A 16,016-nucleotide genomic window follows, 5' to 3' on the forward strand; every position below is an offset into this window, starting at 1 on the left:
AGAACAAAAAAAATGAGAGAAAATAAAATAAAATAGAATGTTTAATAAGGAACATGAATAAGATTGAAAGGGTACTTTATATGTTCCGAGGTCATTAGCAAGGCGTATAATGATTGCTGAGGATCGAATTTTGTCGGAATATTCTTCTAAATAAACTAATTCCTCCTTTTTGAATGAATTGTGGAATTGCAAAGTAAGCATGAACAAGTACAGCAGGGGCACCTATGGAAATCCACGCATTCTCTATGTATTCTCCAAAGCTTGGCTTATATCCACTGTGGTACCACTTTGCTTCAATCAAATATGATTTACATGTATCTGCCCACTGAAAATATTATAAGTAAAAGGGTTTAAGTTTTCTTATGTTGTAGGTAGGAGTGTAAATGGGCCAGGTTGGCCCAGCCCAGCCTACGGCTCGGCCTACATTGAGCCCAGCTCAGGCTCAGCCTTTCAGGAAAGTAGAGTAGGCTTAGGCTTATAAAAAAGCTTTTTTAATAAATAGGCCATAGGCCAATTTTGTCAAGCCCGGCCTACAGCCTTGTAGGCTGGCCTATTTAATTTATTAAAATAAAATATATATTATTATTATTTTATGTGGCAAAGACACAAAGTACCAAATACCAAAATCTCTTACTTTTTGTGCTATTTTATTTTGTGAAAGAAAAACTTGTATAATGTCTCCAAATTTTACATGCTGTTGCAGCTTAATACCATGGAACAATGGGTACCTTGCTGGATTATGATGTTACTGATGAAGATCTTTCAATAATAATCTTCTTTCCCTTGTCTTGATGGTGGTTTAAAGATTTTTAGATGAATGACATTCTCTTGTAGACTTTATTTCAGCATCCAGTAATTGTATTTTTCTTATTTTTCTCATTTCTTCGACTCTATTCCTCTATGATATACATTCTAGAGCTGAGGTATTATGTTGACTCTTTCTTGTTTGTCATTTTTTTCTTATGAGAAGTACTAGTGTATGCATGAATGGAACTTTCTTTGCTCTATACATTTATTTTTTTTGCTTAGTATATATAGTGGGAGGCCTACAAGGCCTGTAGGCCATGTCAGGCTTTCTTATTTTTGAAAATGGGTCGGGCTTGACCTACAAATAAAGCCTTTAATAGGCCAATAGGCCAGATAAGCTGACTTTTTTTTGACGTAGGCTTGGGCCAGAATGGCCAAAGCCCAGCCCAGCCCAGCCCATTTACACCCCTAGTTGTAGGATTGTAGGAGAGAAAAAAAGTAGAGAGAAGTTAAATGTGGGTCCCATATTTTATATTTAAAAAGAAAAGAAAAATTAATTGGCACGGAAAACTAATTTGAGTAGGAAATTGATTTACTCTCATGTAGCATGAGAGTATTATTTCCCTAAGTAAAATGAGTTGACAATACTCTTTATTATTTAAGTACAATACAATATTGTATGCTTTCAAATTTATGCCAAATAGAGAGAATTTTAATATATAGAATCTTAAACCCACCATTGGAAACTTTGATGATGTGTCGCTCTGTGCTTCATTCTCAGTTTTGTGTTCACACTTGAAAGAATTTGAAATGTTTTTTATTTTGGAAATTTTTAAAATTCAAAATTTCAAATTGGTGGGTGTGAAGAATAATTCAAAATATATAGTGGAAGACACATGTATTGATGATCCACTACTTTCTACATGGGTAGGTGGAAAAGTATTAATATCTCATTACTTTTTACATTGGTAGGTGAAAAAGTATTCAAATTCAAAATTTAAACTTAAAGGTGGGAAAAGAGTTCATCATTAATATCACACTACTTTCTGCATAGGTAATTGTTAACCCTATTAATATTCCACTATTGGGCTTAATTATTAAAAAACGAAATTATTTTGTGTATAAATAAGATATGTGTTACTGGGTCTTTTCAATTGGTAATTAGCTTTTGTGCATATGTTTCTTCTCTTCTCTGTTTATTTATCTTCTTCATCTTATCAAGTTGTTCTTCTATTAGTTGAACATGTAATATTTTTCATTTTTTTTTGTAGCACTATTGTAGAGTAAAGCTGACGGAATGATTTGGAATCACTAGAATATGTATTTCTTTACTTCCTCAGTGGAAGGTATGACATTCTTCTCTATCTTTTTTTCTTCTACAAGTATTTTTTTCCATAACACAATATCATGAACGAGATGATATAATAAAATGTCCTTACTTTTAAATGATTAAATATTTATGTTTAGCCTTGGGCACCATCTCAAAATTCAACACGGTAAAAATTTATCTTTTATCTTAAAGTCCTTATGTTTTCTATCTTTAATACCTGCAAGAGCAAGATGAGTTTTTCCTTCTATTTTTTTTGTCCATACATAATTTGTTTCTCACTATTGTTGTTGTTCGTTAATTTATTTTTGTTCTTGAGAAATATGTTTACCGTGATGGTGGAAGTGATGAGTTTGATATGAATGATACTACTTCGACCTCATAAAACCATCATCTATCAATCAGTAGATTTCAAAGCTCTTAATCAATTTCTCTCTGAAAATGTTAGCTGGCAGGATGAGGCCATATGTGCTATCAATCAAACTCTCAACCTTTGTAGATCTGGTGCAGGAAAACGCAGAGGCTCACATGTTAGAGCAGACATATGGTTTGCTTTCCTTGGACCAGATAGACTTGGAAAAAAGTAATACAAAAAGAGAACATTTTTTCGTACAAGTATTTTTTTAAAAACATATTTATTTTTGCTCTATCAATACTTTCTAAAGGAGACATATTTAATATAAAAGTTTCCTCGTTATCCTTCTTCGTATGGCCTTTTGAGCTCCCCAGATTGCATTAGTGTTCAGCTCCCTTTCTGTTGGGATGTGATCCTTATCTTGTGCTCTTTGACTGTTTAATGTTGTTGAGATATTCATGAATCTACCTCTTAGTAGATTCTTAGGTGAGTAGTTGAGATATGATATTTATATATCCATAACAGTATTAGTAATCCTCCCCTATGTATGTATGTCTGTCTTTTGTTTCTCCTTGTCTAATAAAACAGCTTTTCTACATACAATGGGGAATCCTTATACTATCTACAGAAATTTAAATATTAAAGTATTCATGTTACACATGAGTAGAGTAGGTTGCAAGTTAAGACCGTAAGTAACACAAATCAAGTAAAATTAGAACTTTCACATGGATGATAATTAAACAAACCTGTCCCCAATCAAGCTCCTTTCTTTCTGGTCCCCACCTACAAAACCTAGCTCCTTTCTCTCTCTCCCCTGCAAAATCATCAATTTGCCTCATCATCTTGGATGAATGACCGCGATCATGGACATGATGAGTGAAATTCTTAATCTCGATGATTCCTCCTTGGAAAGTTTTCCCTACCTTAAAGAATTGGGGCTAAGTACTTGCGGACTTTCTGATGCTGATATTCTTCCTTCTCTTAGTATCCTTGATTGGGGTGACGTTTTCTGAAGGCGACAAAGGGACAGAAAGTGACGGAAAACGGAGGCTGGTGAAGAGAAAGAATAGCAGCAGAGAATGGCAACGCATTGTAAAAGGTAGTTGTTGTCGTTCAAAGCTCAGAGAAGATGGTGTGTGGGACTTTTCCCTAAATCCTAATCCTTTCTTCTAAGCCCTAAATTCTAAGGGTAATTAAGAGAAAAAAGTTTTTACCACATTCGGCATTTGGCTGGCATCAACTTTATTTTGGATTCTGCATATTCTGCCTAGAAACTTCTTCATTACTCAGAAAACCTGAATCGTGTGAGTCATTGAGTGAGTCTAAATGGATGCGATTTCATGTTCCTTTTATTTTTTAACAATAACGCTTTTCATGAACATCGATCGCCGAAGGGGTTTGTTTCGTTGTTAAGAGTATTAATTCATTCTTTGTTTTCTTAGTCGAATTATAATGACGGGCTATACTCTCATATTCATTCATTGTTGGTGTTCTTCACTCTTGGATCCAACTTTGCAATCAAATTAATTTATTTTACTAATATTTAAATAAAATCATATAAAGTAATCAATCAATATTCACTTTTCGATACTTGATATATAAAAATAATGCTAAATTAAACATGGATGAAAGTGAAAAGTAAACAAATGTAAAAGAAAAGAAAAATAACTGAAATCTATATAAAGGGAATTAAACATATGAGACAAAAATTATTCAGAAAAGTACGTCAACACAAATATTAAATATAAAAAATAATTAAAATCCTAATTTACCCCCCAAAAAATACAATTGATAAATTAAAGATAATTTCTCTACATTGATCTAGATCTGCCTTATGACTTCAAAGCCTGAGACTCAAATCAATCACCTCTATATTTTCATCATGAGGCCTCCTTGAAGAATTGTTTGCTTGATCAGAATTTTTCTTATTATGTGCAAGCTTGCTAATAAAATCAATCTCCTTTACAGTAAAACTCCAAGATCTTTGTGATTGTTGTTGCTCTGAAATTTGTGATTTTCCTCCTTGCATGGAAGAATAAGCAGATTGATTTGATTCTTGGGGCATCAAAGTTGTCTGATGCATGATTGGTTGTGCACGATTAACCATCTGTTGCCCCAGCCATGAATTACGATACGAGTTATCTTTGAGTTGCATATAAGGCGAATAGGGTTTACGCATATTCTCGAATAATGGTTGAGATCCTGCTCTCACGCTACCAAGTTGACCTTGGTTTGAAGTAAAGTCAAAACGGTGAGATTGGAAATTAGAAAGTGAGTAGTAATAAGCAGATGTCGTGCTAAGAATCTTTTCTCTTTTTGCTGCTTCTCTCTTCTTTCTATGGGCATTCTGATGCCCACCCAAAGCATTGCCAGTGCTGAACTTTTTATTACAAAACTTGCAAGGGTACATTTTTTTCACTCTTGCATGACTTGATGTTGTAGCATGGTGAGTTCCATGATTGCTATTTGTTTCTTTGTTTTCCTCTTCTATAACTTGCCTAGGTATACTTCCAAACATCATCGAAAATTGATCAGTAGCAGAATGCATTGTTGCCTCGATGATTCTTGTAATGCATCACTTGAGATGGTAAATGACTTATATAGAAATTCCTTTGTACCTTGTACTGAAGTGAGCAAATAATTTAAGCGATTACGATGATTTTGTAAATTTTCCTTATTTTATCACCAAAATTTCCTTTGATTTCGCATTTTTTCCTTATTATATTACCAAATTTTTCTTCTAAGGTATCCTATGACTTCAGAACATTATTCTATCGTATATCAGATATTGTTCCTTAATTTTTATTACCTGAAATAATGAGATATTTGTTATGCTCTTATTTTAATGAAGATTTGAAATTATTTACGTAACTTTTAAAGATAAACTTAAAAAATATAACTTATTTAAAACTGAATTAATTAACCCAAATCAAAACATAATCAAGAATGAATCAGTTGCATTTTCTTCAAGAATGCAATAAAATCCTAATCATGACCGCTCTAAGCAAGGGATATGCAACATATAAGAATGGATTAATTTTATAATTTTATTTTCTTCTTCCCTTAATCATGATATATTAAATCTTCTAGCTGATATGAATAATGATATATTTAGATTTTTATTAATTTACACTTATTTTCTTTTTATTTATTCAATTGAGTGTTGATTACTGTCCGGATTGCTCTTTGAAATTTCTATTCATAAATTAATTGGTTGAGTTATATATATATAAATTTTGAAATTTTATATATAAAATATATTGTACTCATTAATTCTCTGAGAATAGAGATTAATGGTTATGTTTGACCTATTGTGAGACTTTTTAAATTGTTATTTTATTTTAAAAAATTAAATTAAGAAATTAATTGAGTTGTAAGCAACAAAGAGAATTAATATATCAAGAAACTTCCTCACCAATATATATATATATATATATATATATATATATATATATATATATATCAAGAAACTTATATTCTTATTAATTGAAGGAATCTCCATATCAATTATTGATCAGATTCTAGTTAGGTTAAATTCAGAGTGGCCTAATATGCCCGTTCATACTCTATTTCTTAGTTTTTACAGTGTTTTTTAAATTTGTTCTCATTTAAGACTTTCATAAAGTTTATTTTATTAATAAATTAAATTTATTGTGTGGTAAGAAATAAAGAGGGTTGATACATCAAGAAACTTGATATTAATTAATTTCAGAAATCTTCATATATATTACAAAAAGAAAAAGAAAAAGAAATCTTCATATCAATTATTGATTAGATCCTAGTCTGGTTAAGCCTAATATATATGTCTGTCCATACTTTACTTATTAGTTTTTATTTTATTTTTTAAATTTATTCTCATTCAAGACTTTTAAATAATGACTTATACAGAGATTCCTGTGTAGCTTGTATTGAAGCGAGCAAATAATTTTAAGGTTTATGATGATTTTGTTTTAGTAATTTTGCAAAATTTCCTTATTTTATTACCAAGTTTTTCTTTGATTTTGCAATTTTTCCTTATTTTATTATCAAATTTTTCTTTGATTTTGCAATTTTTTCTTATTAATGTATTGCCAAATTTTCCTTCGAAGTTATCCTATTATCAAATATTGTTTCCACGATTTTTAATTACGTGAAATAATATGAGAATTTTTATTATTATGCTCTTATTTTAATCTTGAAGATTTACACTACTAAAAAACTCCAATTTTTCGACGAAAATTTTCGACGAAAAATATTCCGTCAAAGTCTTCGACGAAAATTTCAACGCAAAAAGTATTCCGTTGAAGTTTTCGACGAAAATTATTTTCCGTCGAAGATTTTTCAACGGAAATCAGATTCCGTCCAAGATGTTTGACGGAAAATGAATTCCGTCGAAATTTTTTATAAAAATATATGTTAAAAGAAATTATATTTATGAATTTTTAGAAGATTTTTAACGGAAAATAAATTTCGTCGAAAACCATTACACAAAAAATAAATCAGAAAAAACATATTTATGAATTTTTCGACGGAATTCAGATTCCGTCGCAAATATCCGACGAAAAATGAATTCTGTCGAAAACCATTATAAAAAAATAAATCATAAAGAAATTATATTTATGGATTTTTCGACGAAATTTATATTCCGTCGAAGAGTTTCGACGAAAAATTAATTCTGTCGAAAACATTTATAAAAATATAAATCACAAAAGAAATTATATTTATGGTTTTTTCGACGGAATTCTGATTCCGTCGAAAATATCCGACGAAAAATGGATTCCGTCGAAAATCATTATTAAAAAATAAACCATAAAGAAATTATATTTATGGATTTTTCGACGTAATTCAGATTCCGTCGAAGATTTTGGACGGAAAATGAATTCCGTCGAAAATCATTATAAAAAAATAAATCACAAAAGAAATTATATTTATGGTTTCTTCGTCGGAATTCAGATTCCGTCGAAAATATTCGACGAAAAATGAATTCCGTCGAAAAACCATTATAAATAAATAAATCAGAAAATAAATTATATTTATGATTTTTTCGACGGAATCTGAATTCCGTCGAAAACCATTATAAAAAAATAAATCAAAAAAGAATTGTAAATAAATGAATGAGAAAAAAATTATATTTATGAATTGTTTTTATAAACAATATTCAATATTCAAAAAAATGTTTTAAGAAACAATATTCAAATAGGGCCTTAATTTTTTTATTTATTTGAACTTGTATTCGGTATTTTGATGAATAAGTTTAGATTTATATTTGATTTAATTTTTTAATTTTTTTGGTGAATGAGATATCTGATTTAATTTTTAAAGCACTTATCTTCCTTGTGATATTTTTAATTCAAATCCACCTTTAACTCTTAAATATTGGGTTAATCTAGTCATTTTGATTTTGTGAATAATAATAAAATTATCACAGAAAATGTAAGTAATGAAAAAAAATTTTGATGAGGTGAGAATGCGATTGGGCATGATATCCATAGATCCGATTACCAATTATAATGAATGTACCAATCAAAATTAATTGTGTTTGGTACATTAATTGTGATTGGTCATTGATATGAACCTCTACATAGATGAAATTTTATTGATAAAATGTGACTAGGTTTTTTTCTGGATCTAGTTCATGGGTTAATGGGCCTTGGGTTTAAAAATTTTGGGGGCTATGATTGAGAAAAAACCCAAGTAGGTAGAGAAAAATTAATATAGTGGATCGATTTTCGGTTTATTCGGTTATCGATTTTTCGGTTCGGTTACCGCGGTTTAAATCGGTTTGGATTGTTTGATGAACACCCCTAGTTTTCAAATTCAATTCCATCTGCTTGTGTACTTTTTTTGAATTAAAGTCAAAAATTCAAAATTCCAAATTGTTAGTACATAGTTGTCTTAAAAACAATCTGAGAGTCAGATGGACCCATGTAGGTATAACAGGTTGATCATTCAATGAACTCAACTAGCTCTAAGACAACAAAAGAGAGCAGGTGGTTTCATGGGTCAAGTTGAAATTTGAAATTTGAATTTAAATATAGTCATTAAATTAGATTTATTGAAGATAAAGAAAATAAAGGAAATAAAACAATTAGATTGATTGGAAACAAATCAATTGGATTCATTAACCAAAATTAAGGAAACAAATTAATTAAATTAATTGGCTGAATTTTGAGAAACTAATCAATTGGATTGATCGGATAAAATCAAGGAAACCAATCAATTGGATTGATCGGATAAAATTAAGGAAATCAATAATTAAATAAGTAAAATTAATTAACTTTTGATAAACTTAGCTTGTTCAAATTAATTTAAAATTTTCAATATTACATATAAAAACAAGAATTATATATCAAATAAAAAAGAAATTAAATTTTTGAATTTTAAAATAAAAAATGGAATATCTTATTTTCAAAATACATATTTAATTTATTTTAAATAAATTTTATTCTATTTTTAAAGATATTTATAAAATGAAAAATTATAAAGATAATTTATGAATAAATCCCAAAGTAAATAACTTGAAATATTATTGAAATGTAAATTTTCATTATTAATTTCATTTGATGATATCCCGATGAGGCATAGAAGCACTTTATTTATTTAAAAAAATTTAGTATTAATTTTTAAATTTGACAAATATGATGTAATTGCATAGCCATAAGATAAACTTTTAAATTGTATATTTTATTTTATATTATATGTTATATTTATTTTTTACCACACATATTATAATCATTAAAAAAAATAAGATTTTTCACTCTTTGTTACTTTTCTCCTTATCCAAATTATTTCCCTCTTCTACTTTTTCACAATCTAAAAGGTCCCGCTTTTTTCCAAGTTATCCACGCTTCCTTTTTCATTTTCACCTTCATCATCTTCTTCTTCGTTTCTCTCATGCCCCAATCACTCTTCAACCACATCGATACTTTAACATGTAGATTCTTACGCTTTCGAAGAATATCTGAATATTCTTCAAAAAATTGCATTATTTCTTTCTTTCGCTCATATTGGAAGGAGAGAGAATATGGGTTCTATGAACGATGATGCACAGCTTATGGAAGAGGGTCTTCTTCAGGTTGCCTTCACTCCATTTTTCATTCTCCATAATCTTGTTAAGTTTGCTTATATGAAAAATTCTTTCTTGTTGGTTCTATGAATGTTCTAGCATATGGTTACTGGGGACGATACTGGACAATTGCTATTTTCTCTACGATTTATTTCTTTTGGGTTTAGATGTTCTATTAGGATTTTTTTTATTTGTGGGTTTAGATGTTTAATTGTGAATATTTTTGATTTCAGCTCCGCAAATTGTAACGTTTAGGATTTTGGATGGAGGTGCTGTTAGTTTATCTCAAAGACAGAGCTTGGTAAAGCCCGTCAACACTAAACCTCCAGCCTGCTTCCTCGCATAATACAAACTGTGGTATATTTAGTGATATACACTTCCAGTTAACTTTTAACTTTCAGCTAATGCATACTAAGTTAAATTTCACTTTTTTTTTAATCATAATGGAAGTTATGCTATGTCAAGAAAATATGAAGTATTAAAGAAGGCTATATACTATTTGTGTATTTATATTATATCTAACAAAGCTATATACTATTTGTGTATTTATAATATATTTGTTGTGAGAATTGGGGACAAATTTATATAATGAGTACATTATCCATTAAAATTAAAAAAAAATGCTATATATGGTTTGTTTTATACGCGTGTAATGTGAGCAATAAAATTGGTTTATATGAATGTGGTGAAAGAATGACCAAGTGAATGAGAGGGAGGCTTGGTTAATGGCCTTGGACAAATGGCCATCATGCATGACTTGCCTTTGCCAAGTGGCTTTCATGCCTAAGGTTCTCATGTTAAGTGTTGAACATGCAACCTTGGTGAATGAGGTATCTCAGCCAAGTGAGTTTGTGTAGAAATTGCATGTCCAATATTGTCTAAGTGCCACACAAGAGAGTGTGGGCCGAGGAGTCCATGAAAGCATGATGGGGTGGGAATTTAGGATTGGGTCGAGAATTTCTTTGAGGAATACAAGGTGGAACTTTGATTTATATAGTAGGGATATTCATATGGTAGGGATATTTTTTTGTATGTATAATTCTAACACAGTGGCACCTATGATGACGAATTTGATGTTAAGTCCTGCATATGATTAGCGTCTCAATTTCAGTGTCTTGGTTTGAAATGAAATTTACTATTTATCCAGGGAATTATGATCATAACCCGTGGTTATGAGGGTTGTAATTGATTATTGTTTTTTTTTTTTTACAATGTTATATTAGGGGATGCTATGATACTAATAACTCTTTTCTCTGGTTGATTGCGTTACTCTGTGGAGGTGGAGGTTGCTTCTCTGTTCAAATGTTCCATAATTCGCAATATCCTGGTTTACAGGTAGAGTATCTAGAGGTATGGAACTTTGGTTATGCAAACCTTCTTATTTTAATGGTTTTTTTTTGTTATGCAAGCCTCTTCGGCCTCCTATATTTGTGTCTTATATTTTTTTTTTGTTAATGCTTCAGTATGTGATGGTTTTGTCGAATAGGATAGTGCCTATTGCATTTGGTGGCACTGAAGAGCCAATTGATATGGAGGAAAAGAAAAAAAACCAATCACTTTCATTTGGTTATTGTCAGGAAATAAGTCTAGTAAACTTTATTTTAATACATTAAGCTGTGCATGCGAGGCATCCTTATTCTTTGATACAAATTAGAGATATCTCATATTTAATGCCATTTGTTTAATACAGGTACTAGAGATTCATCCCACTAGTAAATGGACAAAGGGAAGGCCCTGGAATTTCTGTTAGAGTTACTCCATGAGTTTTAATCTAATACATTCGATTTTGGTTCTTGGTTTTATTTGTAACAGATAAACATGCAAAATATATGTATATATATATATATATACTACAGTCTTTTATTGAACTTTTAAGGTGATCCATTATGATGAACAAATTGTATAGGACACTAAAGTAATAACACATTAGATTTTATGTTGCTGATTATTTTTGTTTCTTGTCTGTGTGTGGATATGGTGCATGGGGACCTCAGCAACAACTTCAAGCACTCATGAAAACGCTTAACAAAACAGAGCCGCATTACATTCGATATATCAAGCCAAACTCTTTGAATCGACCCCAACAGTTTGAGAATACCAGCGTCATACACCAGTTACGCTCTGAGGTCAGTAGTTTAGATATTCTAGCTCATTTACTGTTATCTTTCAACAGGATTTGCCAACTATATTGATGTCTTTCCTGTTTATATTGGTGATTATAGAACCGATGAAGATGCATTCAAGGTATCCCATGATCTTAACTGATATATTTATTTTTAATTGTTATTTCTCTAAAAAATTAGTGCTCTGTTAATTTGTAGACCAAGTATATTTGTTAGTTGATTGTCAATTGTTTTATAATAAGTAGGAAATAAGACACAAGGGACAAAGGTTTTGGTATTCTTGTCTGGAAATTGGGTTTGTGTCCATATGAAGTCCACTATGACTCTGGCTCAGAGTAATTGAGAAGCTGATAAAATGTGTGTCACTTGCTAAATGCTTGGCTTTTTTTTTTATATTCCTTTTCAGTTTCTTCTTCTTTTTCTTAATTCTTCTTTTCATACTGTTAATGTCGAAGAAGCATTCCAGTGAATAGCAAAGAATGCCTTGAAAAGTGGGGAAGAGGAAGAACTGTAAGTTCTTAAACATGTGCACCTTTTTTTTCATGCATGTGAACAAGCCAAGGCAGCATTATTTAATGGCTACCCTAGTGATTGTGGATCTTTTTGTTTATTGGCAATTGAAATATTGCATTTCGTTTAATTCTCCGTGTTGTTATTTGAGTGTTGAAGATACCTGCCGGACACAATTGATTTTGGAAACAACAATCAGCAGCGGTCAACGGGATGTGAGTGCTAAATATACTGCCTTTTCTCTTCAATACAGATAAAGTACATTACTTAAATATGATCTCTTCATGCTTAGCCATTACTGTCTATGAAACTTCATTGTAAATTATTGTTTGCTCAAGAATCTAAGTGGTCCAATGCTTGTTTGTTTTATGTGCTTTGCGTTCAGATTAGTTCTTCTTGTATGGTATTTCTATATTGTCAAGGGTATGCAAAGATCATTCTGAAGTTTTTTGTTTCATTGCTTATTTTTCTTACCCCGCATATGTTAGAGTTTTGTATGCTCAATTTTAATTTTTTGCTTCAATGCTTTCAGCAGAAACCTTATAATCTCCATGGTGGTTGCTACAATGCATGAGTTTTAGATCTATCACCCACTAAAATGTAAAAAACATACTGGAGTTCACAATTAATTCATTTATTTATAATAGCTGCTCATAGTAATAGGCCTTAAAGAACATGTATAATATCATTGAGTGTATCCTAGGAATTATAACCGTTTGATGGGGCTGAAATGCAATGGGAAATGTTAAATATAGGGAAGTATATAAATATATATATATATATATATATTATAACTAACGCAACTTAACTTTATATTATATAAAGTTACGTAACTTTATATAAAGTTACGTTATATTATATAAACTTAACTTTACGTTATATTATATATTATATAAACTTAACTTTATATAGTATTATATTATATAAACTTAACTTTTACGTTAGATTATATGAAGTTACGTAACGTAGCATTATATATATATATATATATAACCTAACAGATTATTATTATAAAAAAGGGTTTTTTTATTTTTTTTGTAAATTTTTATAATTTCATCTTTGATTCTTTATATTGTAAATACATTAGTTTAAAATTTTATCATGGGTGTTTTGATCCCACTATGATAACCAGTACTCTGAACCCTTTCCATTTGGCTCTATGTAGCCTACTCTCCACAATAGTGTTCATGATAGAAGTTCCACCTTGATATTGAATTGAAATCCATGTTTTAATACTATTCTGTTTGTAGATTATTTTGTGGCTGGACCCAGAGATCCAGAAGTGGAAGACTTTCCATAATTGGGTTAAGTTTTGGTAAGCTTTGAACCCTGTTTTTTGATAAGTTTTTCTTTTTGTTTTTGGGTAGTAATTCTGTCATTTTTGACTCCATATTATATGATTCTGGTGAAGACAAATTATTTACACATGGAATTAAGTGTTGACATATGTCAATTGAAATATTTTTGTCTAGTTAATTTTTTTGCTATTAGTAAATACAAGGAGATTATGATAATATTTTATTTTTAAAGCTCGGTAATACTAATACCCTTTTTATGAATACAAGGAGGCTTCCAGGAGCTTATTATAGTCAAGGGTTAGGTACACAGGAGCATATAAGCAATATTGGTTCTCTAGTAGGCTACAACTTGGAGTGTCCCAGCAGGAGCGTGACAGGATGTGCACATTGATTACGCAGTTACAAGGTACAGTTGCACAGCAAGAGGAATGTCTCATGGCTATGATGCATAGGCGAATGAAAAAAATAGAGAAGCTTATGCGGAGGCTTCTTGAGACATTATTAGATATTGAGGATGATGACAAAACTCAACCCCTGTATGAGGACCTACGTGATGACCACAATCATGCAATTCATCCACCAGCATGACTTTTGTATCTTGTTTGGATGCATATGAGATGGACTATTGTATATTATCTCCCTTTTGATTAGTATATGTCTTGGACATTTATACATATAAGACTCTTTCGAAATTATATGACATGGATGATTTTGATATGTTATTTACTTTTATTATATTTGTTTATTAAGTGCAAAACATAAATTGGTATTAATTTGTAGAGAGAAATAAAAAAAATTCGACTGAAAAGCAATTCCATCGATAATTGAGACAAAAGTTTTCGACGGAATTTCATTCATTTTTCGTCGAGTATTTTCGACAGAATTTATATTCCGTCGAAAAATATTTCAAGATTTTTTGAAGGAATATATTTTCTGTCAAAAATTATTACCAGAAAATTTCGATAAAATTAGTTTTTCGTCGAAAATCATTACAAAAATTTTCGACAGAATTTCATTGGTTTTTCGTCAATTTTTTTTGACGGAATCAGTTTTCTGTCGAAAACCATTACAACAATTTTTGACGGAATTTCATTCATTTTCCATAAAAAATCATTACAACAATTTTCGACGGAATTTCATTCATTTTCCGTCGAAAATTTTGGACGGAATTTATTTTCCATCACAAATTGAGATAAGATTTTTTGACAGAATTTCATTCATTTTCCGTCGAAAATTTTCGACGGAATTATTTTTCCGTTGAAACTTCTCACATAAATTATTCTGTCGAAATTTTTCGACGTAATCTGTAATTCCGTCGAAAAAATCGTTACCCACGAAGATATATTCGATGACTTCATTTCCGTCGAAAATTCCGTCGAAAACATCATTTTCGACGGAATTTTAGAGTTAATTTAAATAGCTTTTAAAGATAAAATTTGAAAAATAATTTATTTAAAACCGAATTAACTAACTCAAATCTAAAAGATTATTTGAAGTCAAATCCTAATCAAGAACGAAATCAATTGTTCTTTCTTCATATGAAATCGAAACATTACTTTATACTATATAAGATATTGTTACTCAATTTTCTATTACGTGAAATAATATGAATTTTTTTTTTATTATGCTGTTATTTCAATCTTGAAAATTTAAAATAAATTTACGTAAGTTTTAAAAATAAGCTTTAAGAAGTAATTTATTTAAAACTGATTTAATTAACTCAAATTCAAAACATAATTTGAAAATACAAACACAGATGTTCTTAACTCTTATAATTTAAATGATTTAAAAATTAATTTTAAATGGATGAATACATACTCATTCATAAAAATAAGGGAAATTATTATCTTATTTTACATGAGATAACTATCTCATGTTGTTCTCACATAAAAAATTATGCCACCATTTTTTTTAATAGGTGGTGGACCCCTTCACATCATGTGTCTATAGTAGGAGATAACTATGAGAAAATAGAATCCCTAAAAAAATTATCTCTGTGGAAAAATTCCTATTGGAACAACTACTGCAGAACTTTAATACTCAAGTTATGAGAGAAATTCCAATATCTGTGCAGAACCACTTGAAAGAAAATGTCCAGATGAAGGAAAAAAGAGAACAGAAACCACCCTGGAAACATCGTAAATGGGCATGGGGATAGAATTCTCCATCATAGGGTCAATACTGCTAATACAAAATCAATCGTGGAGAAATACCTACTCGATATTCTTGATCACTTTGATTGGCAGAATCTATACGTCAAACACTCATTGAACGTGGTGGTCCGTCAAGCAATTCCTTCGAGACACAGGAGTTAATGCGTAAGAGCATCAAGAGATCGAAGAACGGAGAGGAATTCTCTCCCAGATTCTACGAACAGAGGGGCGAGCCTTGGGAATATTCAGGATTGCATCCCTTCTGCAAAACCTAAGTCCTTTGCAGAGGCCCTTCGAGCTGACACACATCTTGCTGGAGAATATGATTCTTGGCACAATGATACCCTTGAGGAAGTTAGCGAACCACTCGACCCGAGCCTTGGTACTATTGATGAGTTTGGCTTCCAAACCATATTCGGTGAAGATGGCTCTGTTCGAATACGCTGCACAGAAGAAGC

The 16,016-nt window shown here is 30.5% G+C and overlaps 1 long non-coding RNA gene and 1 pseudogene across 6 annotated transcripts; one reads left to right on the forward strand and one right to left on the reverse strand.

The window, feature by feature from the left end:
• Positions 1 to 16,016, reverse strand: part of LOC133295762 (myrcene synthase, chloroplastic-like) — a 39,329-nt pseudogene that overhangs the window by 282 nt on the left and 23,031 nt on the right.
• Positions 9,275 to 14,074, forward strand: LOC133295765 (uncharacterized). Of its 6 annotated transcripts, XR_009749406.1 has the most exons (7): positions 9,275 to 9,483; positions 9,708 to 9,831; positions 10,754 to 11,600; positions 11,697 to 11,718; positions 11,843 to 12,322; positions 13,358 to 13,422; positions 13,673 to 14,074. It is a non-coding gene; the product is annotated as an uncharacterized LOC133295765 (long non-coding RNA). The 6 variants fall into 6 exon arrangements; XR_009749404.1 differs by having other exon boundaries at positions 11,697 to 12,322; XR_009749402.1 differs by having other exon boundaries at positions 10,698 to 12,322.

Source organism: Gastrolobium bilobum, unplaced genomic scaffold, assembly GCF_033153095.1.
Source record: "Gastrolobium bilobum isolate Gb01-03AN ecotype WA unplaced genomic scaffold, APGP_CSIRO_Gbil_v1 utg22576, whole genome shotgun sequence".
NCBI lineage: Eukaryota > Viridiplantae > Streptophyta > Magnoliopsida > Fabales > Fabaceae > Gastrolobium > Gastrolobium bilobum.